Source organism: Ovis canadensis, chromosome 1, assembly GCF_042477335.2.
Source record: "Ovis canadensis isolate MfBH-ARS-UI-01 breed Bighorn chromosome 1, ARS-UI_OviCan_v2, whole genome shotgun sequence".
Lineage (NCBI taxonomy): Eukaryota > Metazoa > Chordata > Mammalia > Artiodactyla > Bovidae > Ovis > Ovis canadensis.
Window position 1 is genome coordinate 228,479,003 of NC_091245.1, and position 15,956 is coordinate 228,494,958.

The following is a 15,956-nucleotide window of genomic DNA, read 5'->3' on the forward strand; positions in this document are numbered from 1 at the left end:
TTGGTACATCTATTATGAATAACATTATGGAGGTTCCTTAAAAAACTAAAAATAGAGCAACCATATGATTCCAGAATCCTACTGCTGGGCATATTCCTGGAGAAAACCATCATTCAAAAGGACACACGCACCCCAGTGTTTGTTTCAGCACTATTTACAATAGCCAGGGCATGGAAGCAACCTAAATGTCCATCAACAGAGGGATGGATAAAGAAGATGTGGTACACAAACACAGTAGAATATTACTCAGAAATGAAAAAGAACAAAATAATGCCATTTGCAGCAACATGGATGAACCTAGGAGGCTGCCCAAGTGGTACTAGTGGTAAAGAACCTGCCTACCAATGCAGGAGACATAAGAGACTTGGGTTTGATCCCTGGGTTGGGAAGATCCCCTGGAGGAGGGCATGGCAACCCACTCCAGTATTCTTGTCTGGATAATCACATGGAAAGAGGAAGCTGGAAGGCTACAGCCCATAGGGTTGCACAGAGTTGGACATGACTGAAGTGACTTAGCATGCATGCATGCAAAAATGGACCCTAGAGATTGTCCTGAGTGAAGTAAGTCAGACACAGGAAAACAAGCATCATATAATATCACTTATATGTGGAAAATAAAAAACTTATTTACAAAACAGAAATAGAATCATAGACATAAGAAACAAATGTGTGGTTGCCAGGGGGAAGGGGTGGAGGGGAATATATTAGGAGATTGGGATTGATATACATACACTACTATATATAAAATAAATAGATTATAAGAACCTATTGTGTAGTACATTGAACTCTACTCAATATTCTGTGATGGCCTACATAGGAAAAGAATCTGAAAAAAATAAATAAATAAAGCAGTAATTGATGTTATTCCCCAGATGAAGTATTGTATGATTTCTCTTCAATGCTCTTTTTTTTTAAATAAATCCAATGATTTATATGGTCTCCTTATAAACAATATTTACAAATTTTTTAATTTCCAGTAAATTACAAAACCATTTTATGCTATGCACATAGCATTTGCACTCACATTACTAAGAACAATACATCAAATTTTGTCCAGTATAAGTGAATGACCAAGGTATCATCAACTTCTTACTGTACAGACAGAATTTATTACCCACTAAAGTAATAACAATGCCATACTTGAACCTGTTAACATTAGATAACAAACATTTTTGTCACTAGAAATGAGCTGTTTATATTTTAAGCAAATATGTTATGAAATTAATTAAGCTATAAGCTGAATTTCATTGCTTTCAAAAGGGACTACTTGTATAACAAAAAACTTCATCTCTCTCAAGTTAATTAATTGAATGAAATGTCATGTAATCAAATTTTAACATAGTTGCTAACATTTTCCAGTAGGTTATTTCAAATATGAGTCTTCAAACTCTTATTCAAAGTAATAAATTATAGTGAAGATCAATTTAATAATATATCCCATTAAGATTTTGAATGAACTATTAATTATAACTTTGTAATTAACCAATTGAAGGTTTTATGGCTACATATACTGTTGTTAATCAAGTTTTATTTTCATTATTGGTCATAAGAAAGTACTAACACTGTCTCTTAAAATGTTCATAAGCCTAATACATATTTTTTACCTGAAATATTTCTTCAATAATCTTGGGAAAGTCACAGATACTATAAATAAATTTAACTACTTTCCAGTTACCTAAGGTATTTAAAAGCTTAAAAGTTAGGGTAATGTTTCAGTAGACAAATACAATGTTCAATTAAGATACTGCATTCTCACATAATATAAAATTTGGAAAAATCATCTATTTAATACCAGTTACCAGTTAACTTTGTACCCAGCTAATTTTGCTCTATGTAGGAGAAAAAAAAAATTGAATAATATTTACTTGGAGGAAGAAATATTTGAAGAATAAGTTCTTCAGTTGTTTTTGGAAAACATGAATTTACACACATGAGTGCTGATATTATTTTTTCTGATGTTAGAAGATGTGGTAGAAAAGAAGACTCATGTCAGGTGTCAAAGCCCTCAAAGAAAACAGATTAACTGGGAAATCAGAAGCAAAAAGCAACCAGAGAGGCACTGGGTCACACATGTAGGTGGCATATACCTAAAAGCAGAAGAATGTACAAGTGACAACAGGAGCAAGGAGAAAAATCAAAGACCTGAAAAAGATAACATAATCACTAGATATTTACTAAAGAAACATTTGCTGAATATGCGTTTTGAACAAGTGAATTAAAAATGAATGGATAAATGTGATAACATCACTTCTGCTTTCTAGTATAACAAAGTATGGGAGATTAACCAAGTATGGGAATATAATGAAGTATGGAAGAAAGAAAGAAGAAAAAAGCAAGAAGATTCCCAAAGAAGAATTTAATATTGATTAAGTCAGGGAAATAATAACATGTCTTTAAAACACAGAAGATTTGAGAGTGGTTACAGGGCAGGAGGAGAAGGGGTCAACAGATGATGAGATGGTTGGATGGCAGCATCAATTCAGTGGACATGAATTTGAGCAAACTTCGGGAGATAATGAAGGACAGGGAAGCCTGGCGTGCTGCAATCCATGTGGTTGCAAAGAATGGACTTTTGAGGAGTCATACTTAGCCACCGAAGAACAACAGAGAAGTCGAAAAGGAGACTGATCATCAGTGCCTAAAATATTCAAACTTTGCAACTGATGTACAAAAAATATTTGTTGGTGAGATTAATGAAATCTAAGAAAAAATCACTATGCAAGCACAAAGGCATCACTCTTTGGGAAAACATTTCTTGCTACATATACCCATAACATCCTTTTAAAATATCCAATACTTGTTTAAAACTTTGACTTCCCAAAATAGACTGTGTATTCCCTGATGAAGGAATCATGTTCAACATTTTGCCATTTGTCTCAAAACTTACTATGGTGCTTGGCACATGGTAAACATAAAATGTGAATGAGAAAGAAGAAAATAAAGAAGAGAGAAGGTGAGAGAGGGAGGAAAATGAGATGGAGGGAGTAGCAGAGAAAACAGGCTGGATAATGGAGGAAAATTAATGTTGAAAATAAAGCCAAGCTTAAGATGATTCCATAGCAAGTCTCTCCAAAGAACATAGATATAAAACTCCTCATCAAAATACCAGTAAATTGAATTCAACACAGTATTAAAAGGATCATATTCTATATGGAATTTACTTCAAGTTCACAAGGATGGTTTAACATCTGAAAATTGATTAATGTAATATATCATAGTAATAAGATAATGAATAAAACCCTATGATCATCTCAGTAGCTATATAAAGAGTATTTAACAAAATTCAATATCCACTTAAGATAAAAAACTTTCAACAAAGTGAATATAGAGGAAACATATTTCACCATAATAAGGCCAAATATGTAAAGCCCATAGCTAACATCATGGTCAATGATGATTCAGGAACAAGACAGGAATGGTTATTTTTGCCACTTTCATTTAACACAGTACTAGAAGCCTTAACTAGAGTAACTATCTTCCCAGGTGGTGCTAGTGGTAAAGAACCTGTGTGTCAGTGCAGGAGACATAACAGATGTGGGTTTGATCCCTGGATCAGGAAGGTCCCCTGGAGGAAGACATGGCAACCCACTCCAGTATTCTTGCCTGGAGAATCCATGGACAGAGGAGCCTGGCCGGTTATAGTTCACAGGGTCGCAAAGACTCTAACACAATAGAAGCAACTTAGTACTAGTACTAGAGCAAATAATCAACATAAAGAAATAAGATATCTAAGTCAGAAAGGAAGAGGTAAAATTCTATTTTCAGATGGCATATTATACTTTGAAAACCCTAAACACTCCAAAAAATCATTACAAAAAATTCAATAAAGTTGAGAAGTATAAAATCAATGTACAGAAATCAAGTACATTTCTTTATATAAATAACAAACTATCAGAAAAAGAAATTAAGCAATACCTTTACAATGTTATCAAACCAAATACCTAGAAATAAATTTTATCAAGATGAGATCTATATACTGAAAACTATCACTGACGAAAGAACCTGAAGAAGACACAGATGAATGGAAACATATTCTGTGCTCACAGATTAGCATTAATATTGTTAAAATATTCATATTTCTCAAAATGATCCACAATGTCAATGCAATCTCTACCAAAATTCCATCATTATTCACATAATTTTTTTTAAATCTTTAAATACAAAAGACTTCAAATATCTAAAGAAATTGTGAGGAAGAAACAAGAATCAAGAGGCATCAAACTTCCTGATTTCAAGCTAAACTAAAAAGTTATAGTCATGAAAGCAGCGTAATACATGCATTAAAAGGCATATGTACAATGGAACAAAATAGTGCAGAAATAAACTCATGAATATATGGTCACAACCAAATTATGACAAAGTAGCCAAACATATAAAAAGGAGACAGGATAATGTTTCCAATAAATGGTGTTGGAAACCCTGGGCAGCCATATGCAAAAAGGTGAAGCTGTATCCCACTCTTATACCAAATGCAAAGATGAACTCAAAATAAATTACAGACTTGAATACCTGAAACCATAAAACTAGAAGCAAACATGGAGGGTAAACTCCTTGATAGTGGTCTTGACAATGAATTTTTTGGATTTGATGCCAAAAGTAAAGACAACAGATGCAAAAATATGATGATGTAGTTTACTCTGACTCATCAAATGAAAATATCTATCAACAAAATGATGTCAACCTACAGAATGAGAGAAAGTATCTGGAAACCATATATCTAATAAGTCGCTAATATCCAAAATGTGTAGAGAAGTTATGCAAGCAAATAGCAAAGCAAGAAATATCTGATGAAAACAATGGCAGAGGATCTGAACAGCTATTTTTCAAAAGAAGAAAATCGATAGCCAACAGGTACATGAAGAGGTGCTCAACATTATTAATCATCAGTGAAATATAAGTCAAAACCATAATGAGATATTACTTTATACTTGTAAAAAAATGGTTATTATCAAAAAGATAAAAAATAACATGTTTTGATGAGGATATAGAGAAAAAGGAACACTTGTGCACTGTTTGTGGGAATGTAAACTGGTTTAGCCATTATGAAACATATAAAGTTTTCTCAAAAACTTAAAAATATAACCAGCATATGATACAGCAATTCCACTTCTTGGTTACATATCATTAAGGAAGCATAATCACTACCTCAAAGAGGTATCCACATCCTTATGTGTAGTGCAGCATTGTTTATAATAACCAAGACACAGAAATAACCTGTCTTTACCAATGAATGAGTGGATAAAGGGTGTGGTATATACATATGTCTATAAATACATACAGATATATGTATATATATGCACACATACATAAATATAAATTGGAATATTATTTGACCACAAAAAAGAAAGAAATCCTGCCATTTACAACATTTGAGAAGGAACTTAGACCATTTTCTCACCTAAAGCAAGAGATCTTTCCAATATGCCTAAGAACTACAGTTTTTGCTGAAATCCTTTAGGAGGTTAATTGACCTGGGAAGGGACCCCTTCTGTCTCAAGCGACTTGTTTTATTGGTAGACGAGTCACTAATTTTCTATTCTCCCCAATAGTTCTCTCCTGATGATCTCCTCTGAACCCATACATATTTTAATAGTATAAAAGTATTTAATGAAAACCTACTTATTATTTTTTTTAAGTATTGAAAGAATGCAGGTGGAAGCAAAGACCCCTTTGACCACAACTTACAAAGTCTTCCTTTTAAAATTTCTGCATCTAAATAAAGATATAAATAATCCTAATGCCTTTGCTACTAATGAGCAGTATGACTTTTTTCCTTAGAGACTTCTAAGAACTTTTAAACTCATTTTTTAAGACTTTAAAAAGAAGCTATAGAAACCTTAACAGCTCTCATCTATCCAGTCAGTAATCTATTATTTAAAAATTTTCATTTAGTGGCTATTTCGTTTGGGGTCCTTGCAGCACACTGAGGATACCACAGTGAATAAAAAAGACATGGTATCAGATCTTAGGCACTTACTACTTAAAGGAAGAAGTAGGTGTAGAATGAGAATTTTATCTGCCTCATAAAATTACCTCAAATTCAAATTTACCAGATCTGTATATAGACAGATAAGACTAATCAGATTTTCTACCATTACTTATTTTGTTCCTAATTTATCCTACCAGAAATGTCCAAACATGAATACTGAAAGTAAACTAGCCCAGGTAACATGATTTTTCAGAGCCAGAGTCAAACAAACATAACCATGTATCTTAGTTCATATTGTATAGAATTTTAGTTTTATTGGGGTCTTGCTGAAGTTAAAATGCCGGCATATTGAAATACATCAATCATATAGTCATATCAATCAAGTACAACTTGGATTCAGTCAGTTTAGTCACCCAGGTGTGTCTGACTCTGTGAACTCATGGACTGCAGCACGCCAGGCCTCCCTGTCCATCACCAACTCCTGGTGCTTACTCAGACTCACGTGCATCGAGTCAGTGATGCCATTGAACCATCTCATCTTCTGTCATCCCCTTCTCCTTCGCCTTCAATCTTTCCCAGCATCAGGGTCTTTTCCAATTAATCAGTTCTGGTCATCAGCTGGCCAAAGTACTGGAGTTTCAGCTTCAGCATTACTCCCTCCAATGAATATTTAGGACTGATTTCCTTTAGGATTGACTGGTTAGATCTCCTTGCAGTCCAAGGAACTCTCAAGAGTCTTTTCCAACACCACAGTTCAAAAGCATCAATTCTTTGGCACTCAGATTTCTTTATAGTCCAACTCTCACATTCATACATGACTACTGGAAAAAACATAGCTTTGACTAGATGGACCTTTGTTGGCAGAGTAATGTCTTTGTTTTTTTAATATGCTGTCTAGGTTGGTCATAGCATTTCTTCCAAGAAGCAAGTATCTTAAGTTCATGGCTGCAGTCACCATCTGCAGTGATTTTGGAGCCCCCAAAAATAAAGTCTCCTACTGTTCCCGTTGTTTCCCCATTTTTTGCCATGAAGTGATGGGACCAGATGCCATGATCTTCATGTTTTGAATGCTGAGTTTTAAGCCAACTTTTTCACTCTCTTTCACTTTCATCAGAGGCTCTTTAGTTCTTCACTTTCTGCCATAAGTGTGGTGTCATCTGCATATCTGAGGTTATTGATATTTCTCCCGGCATTCTTGATTCCAGCTTGTGCTTCTTCCAGCCTGGCATTTCACATGATGTACTTTGCATACAAGTTAAATAAGCAGGGTGACAATACACAGCCTTGACATACTCTTTTCCCTATTTGGAGCCAGTCTGTTGTTCCATGTCCTGTTCTCACTATTGCTTCTTGATCTGCATACAGATTTCTCAGGAGGCAGGTCAGGTCGTCTGGAATTCTCATGTCTTGAAGAACTTTCCACAGTTCGTTGTGATCCGCACAGTCAAAGGCTTTGGTGTAGTCAATAAAGCAAAAGCTGATGTTTTTCTGGAACTCTCTTGCTTTTCCAATGATCCAATGGATGTTCGCAATTTGATCTCTGGTTCCTCTGCCTTTTCTAAATCTAACTTGAACATCTGGAATTTCACAGTTCACGTGCTCTTGAAGCCTGGCTCGGATAATTTTTAGCATTACTTTGCTACCATGTGAGATGAATGCAATTGGGCAGTAGTCTGAACATTCCTTGGCATTGCCTTTACTTGGCATTGGAATGAAAACTGATTTTTTCCAGTCCTGTGGCCACTGCTGAGTTTTCCAAACTTGCTGGCAAATTGAGTGCAGTACTTTCACAGCATCATCTTTTAGGATTTGAAATAGCTTAGCTGGAATTCCATCACCTCCACTAGCTTTGTTCATAGTGGTACTTCCTAAGGCCCACTTGACTTCACATTCCAGGATGTCTGGTTCTGGTTGGGTGATCATCATCATGGTTATCTGGGTCATGAAGATCTTTTTTGTATGGTTTTTTTGTGTGTGTGTATTTTTACTACCTCTTCTTAATATCTTCTGCTTCTGTTAGGTCCATACAATTTCTGTCCTTTATTGTGCTCATCTTTTTCCATTTTCAGGTGGAAACTTGGATTACCTAGACCATTTATCCACTGTGATTATTGTTTTGCTGACATATATAATATGCATACATATTTCCAGATATATGAAATTTACAAACTTAGGAGGGAATCAGTTCCACTATGAAATGGATCTTAGTTTCCAAATTGAATGAAAATATATTTCCCTATGACTTCTGTCCATTTTCCCATTAAATTATTTTAAGTCATATAAAATAAACCTACTTTTCTTCTATTAATATTCTTCAGACTCATACATGGCAGGGAGCAATATCACATGACTTTATTCATGTTTTGGCATAGCCAGAGATGACTGAGCAAATGCTACTGGCATCTTGGGTGAAAAGTTGTATGAATGACAAACAAATCTTGAAAGTTCAAGACAGAGGCATCTCCTCTGGAGACATTCATTTATTTTTCAAAAGGCAATAGATCCAGGGGTCATCACCGTTTCTCCAGAGATGATTTACATTGTTTATATTACAGAGCAAAGTTCTGTATTCATCTCTGTCTCCCATTCTTCCCTCCCTTTCTCTCCATCCTCCTAGAGATGAGGAGGAATAACTGTGCCACCAGCCTCTAAATAAGCCAGTTCAGTTCAGTTCAGTCCCTCAGTTGTGTCCGACTCTTGGCGACTCCGTGACCTCCCCTGTCGATCACCAACTCCTGGAGTTCACTCAGACTCACGTCCATTGAGCCCGTGATGCCATCCAGCCATCTCATCCTCTGTCGTCCCCTTCTCCTCCTGCCCTCAATCCCTCCTAGCATCAGAGTCTTTTCCAATGAGTCAACTCTTTGCATGAGGTGTCCAAAGTACTGGAGTTTCAGCTTTAGCATCATTCCTTCCAAAGAACACCCAGGACTGATCTCCTTTAAATAAGCCAAGAGATCCATATTTAGGAGTTCCTGTCCCTACTGTACATGCAGGTGACATATTCCTTCATTATGTCACCATATAGGGGGATGAGAAGTAAACTGACTAAAGTGTTGCATGAGTAATTAAAATATTATCTGAGGCAGAAACCTCTTACTTTTCATGCCAGAATAAAATAAATGTATCCATAACATTTTATCAAAAGATAGCTAGTATTAAGATAGTTATTATTAAGACTTCTCTTCTTCAACCTCATATCTTGAGATTCCTCAAGCTAATTATCAATCCCCTCAGCACATTAATAATATTTCACTATTAGCATGTCAATTTGCTACTGTCTCTATAAGATAGGCCCCTGGAATAAAGTAATAACTAAGACATGGGAAATTATATTTCAATCTTTTTAATCCAACTTTACATGTTTGTATTAGTATATGGAAAAGGATACAATGCAAAGAAGATATTTCTCTGTGTCTTTGTTGATGAGGCATGACAATAGTCTTCCTTAGACTACCTAAATCACTTGAAAATCTGTCACCAGCCTTCTCCAAGCCTGACTTTGATGTCTACTATTAGATATTCTTTGGCAGTCTTGGAATCCTGTCCATAGACTACTGGAAGAGGTACACAGCATTTTGAGTAACAGTCGTGTCTCAGGACAGTGAAAGCAGGTTTCAACATCGGCTTTCAAGTTGTCTTTAGATATCATCACACAAAATAAACTTAATTATGAATTCAACTTTAAGTCAAGTTATCTATTGCACAAAGTGAATTCTGTAGGCTACAATGAATGTTATGGGGGGTAGGTATATAAGGAGAATAAAGCTGAAGTTTGCCCAAAATCTCAGAGTATGTGATGTAAGTTTGGATCTAGAGTCTCAAAAACTGAGTTTAGACAGAGCACGCTATCAAAATGTTAGGCCAACTAATACATGTAATAATCATTTCTGAGCATAAACTCATTTGCTGGGAACATTTTTATATCTCCTAGAAACATTCTGGGATATTTCCTGGTCTGACACATCAGGTGTAATCTCTTTAAACATTTACAGCTCTGAAGGAGACAATTTACTAGTCATGTCCACAGTAAAGAAACGTTTGACTAAGTAGAAAGCCATCTTTCTAAAATAAATTTTCTGTTAAAAAAAAAAATTGTGCCCACTTCTTACATGATCTTTTACTTACCAATTTGATTTCCCTATTTTCCTTTAAAAGATGCCTACTATGTGCTATAAACAACGTAACTTACAAACTTACAGGGATATGATATGACCTTTTAAAAAGCAGTTATAACTTTAGGACTCCTGTTTTAACCACTGTCCAAGTCAATTTGAAATGCTAAAGCTAACCCTTTTTCCTTAACAATAATTATCAACAAAAATTTATATAATTACTATAAGTGGATCACATGTTTTACCTATAAACAAAGATATCCAAAGCAATATATCTATGCTCTTCACCCCCAAATTTCCCAACCTCATCAGACTGTTTTTTCTTCTAAACAGAGAGCGCAATTTCACTATTTTAACTGGTAATGTCATTCCTCTCAGACCTACCTCTATTCATTTCTATTCTGGTATTCTCTTTTAGAATTTTGCATTTGGAATTGAACAGCTTTCAAAAACAGAAAGCTGGTGTCTAAAAAAATGGGCTCCTCCCTTTAATGCCCTTGTTGACAGGGTACAAGAGTACTTCAGGAGCTTACCTAGTAAATGAACTGCTCCTTGAACTTGGCAACAGTCCACACTTTCAAATGCCAGCAACTCCTAGGGAGCTTTGGATTTCAGCTAATTTCAGCTACAAATGATTCCTACAGTGGGTTTCTTCCACTAATTATGCTTAAGAACAGGTTCATTGTCAGCATGGGTTTTAAAAGAACTTTTTTCCAAAGGTTTCTTGTTGCATTAAAGCCCCTTTGCACTCCTCTGTCACTGAAACCCCGTGGTACTCACTCCAGGGAGGCGCTCAGCGTCGATGTGTGTCTCCTGTCTTCCGTGGCAGCTGATCCATGTACTGAAGTGACAACGTGACATAGGAATCTCATCCTTTCTAAGAACAGTCCTGCTTGATGTCTTTTTATTTTTTAAGAGGAGGTACTGTGAAGGAAAAATATTGGATGAGATAATTATTAGCATTATCATTTTCATGACTGCTATTATCAATCTCTGAACATTAATCCCTATGTGTTTTCCTGAGATTACACCCCATACCAACCACCCCAACAAAAACAAACCAACCCAAAGCAGTGGCTGAGCACCTACGTCGGCACTTTTAATATAGCTCAAATTAGTTTAGCTCTAGCTCAAAAAACACTTCATTGTTTCAGATTGTTAACCACAATGCCTTATAAAATGAAGCATGTTTACTGTCATTTCGCAAAAGCCATTTCTTCCTTAAGGAATTTGGCACTGAAGAATTTCAAAGATATCAGTGTGGGGCTGTTATCGTGCACCAGCCAAAGCTGTCAGGCCTCATTACCTCGAAGACAAAAATTACAGACTAATGCATTAAACGCATGACTACAAACACTCCGGGCACCCTCTCCGTTCTGCGGTAATGGGATGACACCCACCGCCCGCAAGCTGAACTGCAGCCGGTTCCCCTCCCCCTTTGCATCGCACTGCACAGAGTGGAGAGATGATAAACACCCAAGTCAAAGTCGAATTGCTGGATTTACTGCCGGCAGGACCCAGCAGCGCTGCTGTTCCTGTGAATGCAGTGCATTCATTTTCACAAACCCCATTTCAAGGAGTCTGTCATGAAGCAAACACACTTATCTGCCTGAATATTAGCATAGCAGCTCCTGGCCCCCATTTATCTCTTCTACAAAGGGAAGAAGTCAATTTGAGGGGGTTGTTCTGATTCTATAAAATAAATTGCTTTCAGTGATTATAGAATGATGTCATTCTGGCTGATGTGGGTTGATTTTTTTTGCAACTATTTTTAGTTTTCAAGTCACTTTTTAAACATGCACTTTTGTTTCTCTGTGAGATTAATATCGCAGACTTTACAGGTAAGTCCTGGAACACATCGGGCATCTACAAAACAGACTGATGAGGTGACATTTTAAAATCCAACATGCTGATGGTGACGGTGAAGTGTCCCTCCTCCTGCTTGTGCATGTATCATATACACTGGGCCAAAAAAGAACTCAGTTATTTCTTCCTGCCCCAATTTAAGCTATAAACTCTAGCCTCACTGCCCTAAATCATTAATGTTTATGGTGGGCACCTGTGAGATCTAAGCTGACCAAAAAGAAATGATGGAGCTTAAACGTACAACAGATAAATACATTGGTCTGTCTGTATATGGTGCAGAGAGAATAAGAGCTTTGTCCTGAGCTGGAAGGAGTCATACTCCTGCCGTATCCAGGCAGATGCCTGAGCAAACCACTCAGATTTCCAACCTGGAAATTTTTTAAATTGTCAAACTGTAGAGAACTTGCAAGAAAGCTTAGATCATTTGAGAAAATAAAAGAAGAACGTAAGCTTTGATATGAGACTGACCTGGTATGAATAAGGGCTCTACTATTTAAGCAGTTGGGTGGTCTTGGGTAAGTTTCCTAATCTCAATTTCCCCTTATGTAAAATGAGGAAAAACAATGCCTGTTTTATAGGGTTGTTGGGAGGAGTAAGAACTATAAAGTATGAAATTCACAGCAGGGAATTAGAACACAGCACAGTACATTAGAAAATTTCTGACTACAAATATTTTTTAATTTTTCTATTGAATATTCTCATTTGCTAAAATGTTATGAGTCTTACAGTCATAGGATAAGTATCTCAGCTATTCCACCTACTTACAGCAATGTTTTCTAGGATTACTATCTCCCTCCTTCTCTTTTAATGTTGATCAATTACATTAAGTGCCTACTCAGCTATGAACATCTTCCAAGTCATAACTGTGAGTCTTTGGGTGAGCATGATATTGGCTCACATGGACATGTGGGCATAAGTCTCACCCTTCCTTCACTACCCTTCACTTCCCCCAAGTTGTGAATTGATCAGAATTCAAACACAATACTGTCCACTCATCTTCTAGTTCAGTATTTCATTTCTGTTATCCTAACACAATACACATTAGTGGCTTTACAGTGTAATTTAACCTAATGCTTTTTTTTTTTTCCTTAATTGATCACCTGTGATGACCAGTGCATTATATGTTAGGTCCTGGAATAGATCATTAGAACATTAGAACTCTTCCTTCTAGGAGAGTTCAGTGCAGAAGGGTGAAGTAAAATGATGCCCAAATAACTGAAATAGAAGATTTCAACTACTAAATGAGATAGCCTTTAAGAAAAATAAAAATTCTACAGAATTATTATACACTAAGGGAACTAGAAACAGCTTCTATGAGATGGTATTTGGCACAAGCCTTGATATATGCTTAAGCTCTTTTTAAATTAGAAAAAAATGGGATGGGTTTGAGGGGTAAAATAGGCACAAAAATAAAAGACAATTCAGGCAGATGAAACCTTTGTATAGGCAATAGTAGATGTAAATCAAATTGCTGCTGTTGTTGAGTCACTAAATCATGTTTGACTCATTGCGACCCCATAACTGCAGCACACCAGGCTCCTCTGTCCTCTGCTATCTTCTGGAGCTTGCTCAAATTCACATCCTTTGTGTCATACTGAAGAGGATTTTAACTGCTTAAGTAAAGTTTGGTTCTGAAATTGTAGGCAACGTTAAACACTAGAAGTGTTTGTATAGAAATAGAAAATATTTTTGTTTTCAAAAGAAATCTAATAGCAATGTGAAAGCAATATCATAATGGAGACTAATGCGATATTAGGACATCAATAGACTCCTACTTCAAGAAATAACTAACAAGAGCCTGAACCTTAAGCTCCCAAGTGATCACACTTGGGTCTCCTGCATTGCTAAGAGGATTCTTTACAACTAGCGCCACCTGGGAAGCCCAATGTGGTACTACACTCCTGGTAAAATACCTATTACAGAACTTTGTTCATTTAGGGATGGATAAGTTCAGTGGCACCCCACTCCAGTACTCTTGCCTGGAAAATCCCATGCGCCGAGGAGCCTGGTAGGCTGCAGTCCACGGGGGCGCTAAGAGTCAGACCTGACTGAGCGACTTCACTTTCACTTTTCACTTTCATGCATTGGAGAAGGAAATGGCAACCCACTCCAGTGTTCTTGTCTGGAGAATCCCAGGGATGGGAGCCTGGTGGGCTGCTGTCTATGGGGTCGCACAGAGTGGGACACGACCGAAATGACTCAGCAGCAGCAGCAAGTTCATAATAAATAACTGGGTCATCTCTTCCTTTCATGGGTATCAACTCCTCACATTATATTCCACACATATTGATGGAAAAGCCTAAGAAGTTCACCCTGTCTTAACTTGTCCCTTAATGCAGCACGAGGAGCGGGGCATGTTAGTCTCTCCTTTCAGCAGCGCAAAGAAAACGGAGATCAGAGAGTAGGCCTGTAACTGACTCCATCCTCACAGGCTCTTTCCTGAGCTATTATTACGGGCCCTGTAAGGCCATAAGGCAGCCATGAAATATGTCTCCTTTTCTCCATTCCTGGGAAAATAACTTAAATTTTCTACCTTTATAAAGTATTTCTTTTTTCTTCAATGGATGCAAAATGTGCTTTTAATAATCCTTTCAATAGCCCTCTGAAGGAAAATTTTATACAAGAATTATCATTCTGTCCTTACAGATTGGGAAAACTGAGCAGAGAGATTGAGTGTCTTGCCCAAGGCCATGTAGCAAGTTAATTTTAGAGCCAAGAATAGTCATCCTTACTGTTTCTCTGAAACAGCAGCACAGGCTGAGTCACTGTGAGTACATTACTGGTGAACTGTGTCAAAGGCAGCAAATATTACTATGATACCCACATTCTGCTGCTGCTGCTAAGTCACTTCAGTCATGTCCGACTCTGTGCGACCCCACAGACGGCAGCCCACCAGGCTCCCCCGTCTCTGGGATTCTCCAGGCGAGAACACTGGAATGGGGTGCCATTTCCTTCTCCAATGCATGAAAGTGAAAAGTGAAAGTGAAGTCACTCAGTTGTGTCTGACCCTCAGCGACCCCATGGACTGCAGCCTTCCAGACTCCTCCATCCATGGAATTTTCCAGGCAAGAGTACTGGAGTGGGATGCCATTGCCTTCTCCAACCCACATTCTAGGTTCTGATAAATATAACCAGTATGATGACTATCACAGATTAGAATCAAACTCTCGAAAAGAAAGATCATTAGGTTGTACTCGCACCTCTCTTTTCCTCATATATATGAGCTATTTATAAACTTCTCCTATAACCTATGTAAAAAAAAAAAAGTTAAAGTGTTAGCCACTTCATCGTGTCCAACTCTTTGCTACTCCGTGGACTGTAGCCTGCCAGGTTCCTCTGTCCATAGAATTCTCCAAGCAAGAATATTGGAGTGGGTAGTCATTCCCATCCCCAGCAGATCTTCCCAACTCAGGGATCAAACTCAGGTCTCCTGCACTGCAGGCAGATTCTTTATTGTCTGAGCCAACAATTTAGTCTTTTCAGTTTTTAATTATTTTATCCCATTCCTCACCAAAGCTGAAATTTAGGCAGTTTAAGGTTCTTTCCAATGGATAACTTGCTTCTCAAAATCACATAATATACTTTGTCTTACCTTATGCTCTCACAATTTAAAAAAAAAAAAAGACACAAAAATGTTGTAAGCTAAATGTTGTAAATAAAATGTATTATTTAATGAATTTGATATTTGTATTAGAGATGCTTTTCTCTGGTGGCTCAGTGATAAAGAATCTGTCTGCCAATTCAGGAGACAGGGGTTCCAAACCTCAGTCAGGAAGCTCCCTTGGAGTAGGAAATTGCAACCCACTCTAGTATTCTTGCCTGAGAAATCCCATGGACAGCCTGGCAGTCCATGGGATCACAAAGAGTCAGACATGGCTTGGTGACTAAACAACAACAGGTCATAAGTAATAGGACATCCAACTACCAGGATGTGATGGAGACAGGCAATCTCTGGATTGATTCAGTAACATAATAATATCACTGCATCCCTAGGCTCCTGGACTGTACCCTTTTTCATAATGACACTTCTTATTACCTCGTGGTGG